Source organism: Triturus cristatus, chromosome 4_1 (assembly GCF_964204655.1).
Source record: "Triturus cristatus chromosome 4_1, aTriCri1.1, whole genome shotgun sequence".
Lineage (NCBI taxonomy): Eukaryota > Metazoa > Chordata > Amphibia > Caudata > Salamandridae > Triturus > Triturus cristatus.
This window is the reverse complement of record NC_140585.1, coordinates 1,250,007,608-1,250,015,125: the sequence shown is the minus strand read 5'-3', so window position 1 is coordinate 1,250,015,125 and position 7,518 is coordinate 1,250,007,608. Positions and strand designations below refer to the sequence as shown.

The following is a 7,518-nucleotide window of genomic DNA, read 5'->3' as shown; positions in this document are numbered from 1 at the left end:
TCCTCTGGCGATCATCGGTGGCCGGGGAACGGCTCAGTTCTCCATAGACTGGCTACCTATTCCAGGGCGAACTCCACTATCGCCGAAATAGAATAGACCTGGACGGATCGGTATGCCGCTCCCCACCGGAGATGGCTCGCGCCTTCGCATCCTACTATCACCAACTGTATACGGTCACAACCCGACACTTTCGCTCTCGGGCTTGCTGGGGGCCAGGGCACTCATCTTCCCCACCCGAACCCCACTGTCCAGGTAGACCCGGACCGCCCTATCACCCACGAAGTGATTGGTGAAGCAATAACCCTTTCCTCTTCAGGCAAGATACCCGGGTACGGATGGCCTCCCTCAGGAATATTACGCTCTATATCGCGAGGCCCTTGTTCCGCACCTCACTAACCTGTTTGAGGAGGCAGCCGAAAAGGGTTCCTTCCCTCCCAAGACAGACATGGCCACCATTATGGTTCTTCCCACATCTCAGCCACCCTCCCCACGGTGTGCGGATTACCGTCCCATCTCCCTTATCAACACGGAGCTAAAACTTTTCACCACGATTTATGCCCTCGCGCGGTACCCGGCATTGTCTCCGAAGGCTGCATCTGGCCCTGGCTCACCGCCACTTGCTCACCCCCTATTTGGCGGTCCTCCTTGTGGACTTTGAGAAAGCCTTTGATTCGGTGGGCTGGGGTTTTTTAGATGCTGTCCTTGCTGCGATGGGCTTTGGCCCCCGCTTTCGGGGTCTGGTTTGGGTCCTGTATGCCTGCCCGAGGGCGCGCGTTCTAGTCAATGGGGTCTTGTCAGAGCCCTTTTCTATCCACAGGGGAACAAGGCAGGGATGTCCCCTTTCCCCCCTGCTCTTCGCCTTGGCGATGGAACCCCTAGCTGCACTGATACGGTCCGAAGGGCGTATACAGGGGTGGGAATGGCCCTATACTGAGGCTGATAAGATCGCTCTTTACGTGGACGACGTCCTTATTTATCTAGTGGATCCCGCCCGATCCGGCCCTCAATGCCTCCAGATTCGACACTCCTTTGAGCAGGCCTCCGGCTGAATCCCGACAAGTCGGTCCTGGTCCCTCTCCACCTGTCTAGAGAATGTTACGACTGGCAATCCACTATGTCAAATGAAAAAGATCCCCTTGGGTTTCTTTATAAAGCATACATTGAATCACTCACATTCACTCAAATTGAACTAAATGCTTGCACCAAATAGAGTCCGAAAATACAATACAAAGAAAATATATAATTTGTTTTTTATTTATAAATGTCATAAAATCATTAAAAACATCTTATCCACATAGCAAAAGGGAGAACCTAAAGATCCTTAGGAAGGTAAATAGACAACAATGTATTATAGGCACTGCAGAGTGCATGAACTTAGATGGTAATGTTCATAAATAGCTGTACAGTGAGCATTTAGTCTTCTTCTTCTGCTCAAGTCCAAGATAGTGCCAATGCCTTCGTGAGCCCAAGATTCCTTTATTGTAGCAAATCGTTGTTTAAATTCTTCCCATAGGTCTAAAAAAAGAGAGCGACGCGTTTCGGTGGTATCATATAATTCCCCACCTTCTTCAGGCTAACAAGATACTTATAGTAAATCTCCCAAAAATCTGAATCTAAAAACAATGTAAAAAGATATACATATCAAATATATATACATAAACTGCATTGCAAGTTAGTATTTTACAATTTTATGTGGTTAGCCTATTGCATGTCATCATATCATTTATTTGTATCAAACTAACCGTTTCTCAATAATTAAAAAAACCTAAAAGTGAACAATTCCAAATATTGTACCCTCGGTCTCAAGATAAATGCTCAACATATTAGTTCAAAAGCCAACTTACTATCATTTATATCCACACATTGTCTTACAAATCTTATTTTCCATTCCCAAAAATGGCTACCCACCTGCTTTAGGGTAGATCGGAGGCTTGGATATCTCTCCTTTACCAGTAGAAACTTCTAAACACAGAATATACCTTGCTTGTATTACTCTGTATGGGGGGATGCAGTCTCCTCCCTAGAGAAATATATACATATATGTTCTATAGTTGCTCTGTATAATAGAGGAATAATCATGATTTATTTAAAAACCTCCCCCTCCATCTTAGTACCTTTTCTAGGGTCTTCGAGGGTATCAATAATCTTTAAATCACTCGATTAAAAATAATTAATGCAGGGCCCAGCCTTGTCCCTTAAACTGCAAGGTAAATAATTAATAGTTAGCCCTATATTGAGTCTAACATCGCGTATGGCAATTTTAATAACAAAAACAATACCTTTTATATATATCTCGAACAATTAATACCTGATATACGGGTCCAACCTCATATGACCACAGAAGCTATGGTCATCATTAGAAAACCTATACAGCCTCAATGATGCTTCATGAATTGTCTTTAATGTTCTTCGTATGATTAGCCTATTGGGAAAATCATAATCACCCAGTTAGTTTAAGTAGGGAAAAATGTTGGTATATTCGTCTAATAATAGTCATAAAACTAGTAATCCTATTTTAGTTCTCTAAAGACGTAAGCGCGTTAACAATAGATATCACTATTTACAACGCTCGGGCATCAGAGTCCTAATATTATTATAAATGTGGACCAAATCTCTATCCTCTTGTAAATAGTGTGTCTTATAGGGGACGAAGGACTAAACCTTAGCGTTCTTATGAAACACCATGAGTATATATATATCCAGTATTCCACACTGCCTGGCCAAGTGCGATAAACTAAGAACTAATTAAAGGCAAAATATAACTAGGTTCTAACTGTTAATGCTAGGGCAACTCGAAATACCTGTCACGAGCCTAGTGCAAACATACGTCCATACCCACACAAACTTACCGGGACTGAAGAGTCTCACGGCCTGCTTCTATTCTCCGTGCAAGGCTCTGGTGTAACTGACACCGTCCTGTTGCCATTTATAAACAACTCGTTGCTTCCGCTAACAAGAAAGTAAATCAAAATTGAAAGAGGACTGGTCCCCTTTGACTGATCCGCCATCTTAGAGCGGGTTATATTATTCTAACGCGCTGTGGCCAATCGGTCATAAAGAAAGAGAACGGACTCGTCGCCTAAAATGGATCTGCCATTTAGGAATAGTATGATTTGTGTAACACATATTAGTGAATATATTGGCCGATATCGTGACACTAATACCTAATTAAATAAAAAAACGCCAACTATACTCAGAGAGTTATTAATAAAAAAAGTTAGAAAACTCTATGTTTATAAATGTGTTTGTATGTAATCATTGCATCTCAATTACGAGCGAGTTGCTCATATGTTTTATAAATCGCAATTTTTGATGTATGGTCTAGCATCAAACGATATGTTTTGCCAGTCATACTGAGAAACGTTATGAATTGATATGGTCGGTTCTTCGTTACAATCAAACCAATAAGAAATTTCTCTAACACCCATACCCTTTCCATAGGAGATTACACTATCTTATAATCTTGGGACTCGTATACACAAGAGATTGTGCAGCTCAAGAAATTTCATTTTTACACTAAGAGCGAAGCATGTAATTCTTATATTATCTCAGCAGTCTTTCCCATTCTTCACGGGAATTCAAACCCTGTCTAATCGTATTAAAAATGCAGATGTATCATTGTTCTCTTGCCTTCCTCTTCTCTTCCATATTACCTCCTCTTTTATTCATGGTGATTTTTTCTAAAATATACCAATCAAACTCATTTTCTTTATGTCCCTGTTCTAAGAAATGAGCTACTAGAGGAGCATTAATCTTTTTCTGTGTGAGCAACGACAGTTTTTGAGGAGAAACTGTACTGAATTAGCTGACTCTTACAAACACTCAGAAGTCCTAAAAAAGAAACTAGGGGATAGAGGCTATCCCAGAAAACTAATATCCCACTCATTCAAAAGAGCGCGGTTCTACAACAGAGAGGCTATGTTTGAGGGTCCTAAAACTAAAGAAAAAATTACCAAAGTAGTCTTTGTGAGCCAATTTTATGAGATCAGTAATAAGATAAAAAATGTAATCAATAGACATTGGAGTATATTGAATAATGAGGAGACTGTGATATTAGAGAGACCTATTCTTGCTTACAAACGCAATAACAATCTCCGGAATCAATTGGTTCATACATATAGAGAGGAAATACATCATAAACAGAGGACCATTGACAATGTTAAACTAACTGGTAACATAAAATGTGGTAATTGTTCATTATGTGCACAATGCATTGTGGCGAAAGAGATGCAGCACAATGGTAGAACTGTCGTTGCTCACACCCTCAACAACTGTCGTAGTAAAACATTATATATTTGATGAAATTTCCATGTGGGCAAGCATATATTCGAGAGACAGGTCGGGAATTGCGGATTCGCCTCCTCGAACACAGATCAGCAATAAAAACGAAAAAGATTAATGCTCCTCTAGTAGCTCATTTCTTAGAACAGGGACATAAAGAAAATGAGTTTGATTGGTATATTTTAGAAAAAAATCACCATGAATAAAAGAGGAGGTAATATGGAAGAGAAGAGGAAGACAAGAGAACAATGGTACATCTGCATTTTTAATACGATTAGACAGGGTTTGAATTCCCGTGAAGAATGGGAAAAACTGCTGAGATAATATAAGAATGACATGCTTCGCTCTTAGTGTAAAAATGAAATTTCTTGAGCTGCACAATCTCTTTTGTATACGAGTCCCAAGATTATAAGATAGTGTAATCTCCTATGGAAAGGGTATGGGTGTTAGAGAAATTGCTTATTGGTTTGATTGTAACGAAGAACCGACCATATCAATTCATAACGTTTCTCATGATGATTGGCAAAACATATCGTTTGATGCTAGACCATACATCAAAAATTGCGATTTATAAAACATATGAGCAACTCGCTCGTAATTGAGATGCAATGATTACATACAAACACATTTATAAACATAGAGTTTTATAACTTTTTTTATTTATAACTCTCTGAGTATAGTTGGCGTTTTTTTATTTAATTAGGTATTAGTGTCACGATATCGGCCAATATATTCACTAATATGTGTTACACAAATCATTCCTAAATGGCGGATCCGTTTTAGGCGACGAGTCCGTTCTCTTTCTTTATGACCGATTGGCCACAGCGCGTTAGAATAATATAACCCGCTCTAAGATGGCGGATCAGTCAAAGGAGACCAGTCATCTTTCAATTTTGATTTACTTACTTGTTAGCGGAAGCAACGAGTTGTTTATAAATGGCAATGGAACGGTGTCAGTTACACCAGAGCCTTGCACTGAGAATAGAAGCAGGCCATGAGACTCTTCAGTCCCGGTAAGTTTGTGTGGGTATGGACGTATGTTTGCACTAGGCTCGTGACAGGTATTTCGAGTTGCCCTAGCATTAACAGTTAGAACCTAGTTATATTTTGCCTTTAATTAGTTCTTAGTTTATCGCACTTGGCCAGGCAGTGTGGAATACTGGATATATATATACTCATGGTGTTTCATAAGAACGCTAAGGTTTAGTCCTTCGTCCCCTATAAGACACACTATTTACAAGAGGATAGAGATTTGGTCCACATTTATAATAATATTAGGACTCTGATGCCCGAGCGTTGTAAATAGTGATATCTATTGTTAACGCGCTTATGTCTTTAGAGAACTAAAATAGGATTACTAGTTTTATGACTATTATTAGACGAATATACCAACATTTTCCCCTACTTAACCCCTTCAGCGCAGCGCAGATTTCCGCGCCACGCTGAAGGTTCTGTGCGCGGGCGGGGCCATGACGGAGCGGTTCCGTCATGCGCACAGCGCAACCGACGTGCATGACGGAACCGCTCCGTCATGCGCGTCGATGGGGTTAAACTAACTGGGTGATTATGATTTTCCCAATAGGTTAATCATACGAAGAACATTAAAGACAATTCATGAAGCATCATTGAGGCTGTATAGGTTTTCCAATGATGACCATAGCTTCTGTGGTCATATGAGGTTGGACCCGTATATCAGGTATTAATTGTTAGAGATATATATAAAACGTATTGTTTTTGTTATTAAAATTGCCATACGCGATGTTAGACTCAATATTGGTGCTAACCATTAATTATTTACCTTGCAGTTTAACGGACAAGGCTGGGCCCTGCATTAATTATTTTTAATCGAGTGATTTAAAGATTATTGACACCCTCGAAGACCCTAGAAAAGGTACTAAGATGGAGGGGGAGGTTTTTAAATAAATCATGATTATTCCTCTATTATACAGAGCAACTATAGAACATATATGTATATATTTTTCTAGGGAGGGGACTGCGTCCCCCCATACAGAGTAATACAAGCAAGGTATATTCTGTGTTTAGAAGTTTCTACTGGTAAAGGAGAGATATCCAAGCCTCCAATCCGCCCTAAAGCAGGTGGGTAGCCATTTTTGGGAATGGAAAATAAGATATGTAAGACAATGTGTGGATATGAATGATAGTAAGTTGGCTTTTGAACTAATATGTTGAGCATTTATCTTGAGACCGAGAGTACAATATTTGGAATTGTTCACTTTTAGGTTTTTTTAATTATTGGGAAACGGTTAGTTTGATACAAATAAATGATATGATGACATGCAATAGGCTAACCACATGAAATTGTAAAATACTAACTTGCAATGCAGTTTATGTATATATATTTGATATGTATATCTTTTTACATTGTTTTTAGATTCAGCTTTTTGGGAGATTTACTATAAGTATCTTGTTAGCCTGAAGAAGGTGGGGAATTATATGATATCACCGAAACGCGTCGCTCTCTCTTTTTAGACCTATGGGAAGAATTTAAACAACGATTTGCTACAATAAAGGAATCTTGGGCTCACAAAGGCATTGGCACTATCTTGGACTTGAGCAGAAGAAGAAGACTAAATGCTCACTGTACAGCTATTTATGAACATTACCATCTAAGTTCATGCACTCTGCAGTGCCTATAATACATTGTTGCCTATTTACCTTCCTAAGGATCTTTAGGTTCACCCTTTTGCTATGTGGATAAGATGTTTTTAATGATTTTATGACATTTATAAATAAAAAACATATTACATATTTTCTTTATATTGTATTTTCGGACTCTATTTGGTGCAAGCATTTAGTTCAATTTGAGTGAATGTGAGTGATTCAATGTATGCTTTATAAAGAAACCCAAGGGGATCTTTTTCATTTGACATAGTGTCTCGTGTTGGTGTCCTGTCCCCCTTGGTGTAGTGGGACCCCTCTCGCTCATTTTTTGACGATTGGCAATCCAACATACCGCGCTGACGCCAATCGTTTAAATACTTGGGGACATTGGTGACTCTGCTTCCTGGGCTAGGCTGGGCCCTCAATGTTACTCCTCCAGTGAAGAGAGCTAAAGCAGATCTCCAGAAAAGGCACACATTACCTGTGAACCCAATTGGGAGGGTCACCCTGTTTAAAATGATGATTCTCCCCAAGTTCCTCTATGTTCTCCAAAACACTCCTTTCTGCTTTCCGAGGGCCTGGTTTCGGGAGTTGGACAGCATGACCTCTAGGTTC

General features: G+C 39.8%; 1 long non-coding RNA gene across 1 annotated transcript; it reads left to right on the top strand.

Annotated features, from left to right (window-relative positions):
• Positions 1-5,150: 5,150 nt before the first annotated feature.
• Positions 5,151-6,989, top strand: LOC146856516 (uncharacterized). The gene is made up of 4 exons (XR_014980963.1): positions 5,151-5,294; positions 6,087-6,172; positions 6,267-6,378; positions 6,674-6,989. It is a non-coding gene; the product is annotated as an uncharacterized LOC146856516 (long non-coding RNA).
• Positions 6,990-7,518: the final 529 nt, after the last annotated feature.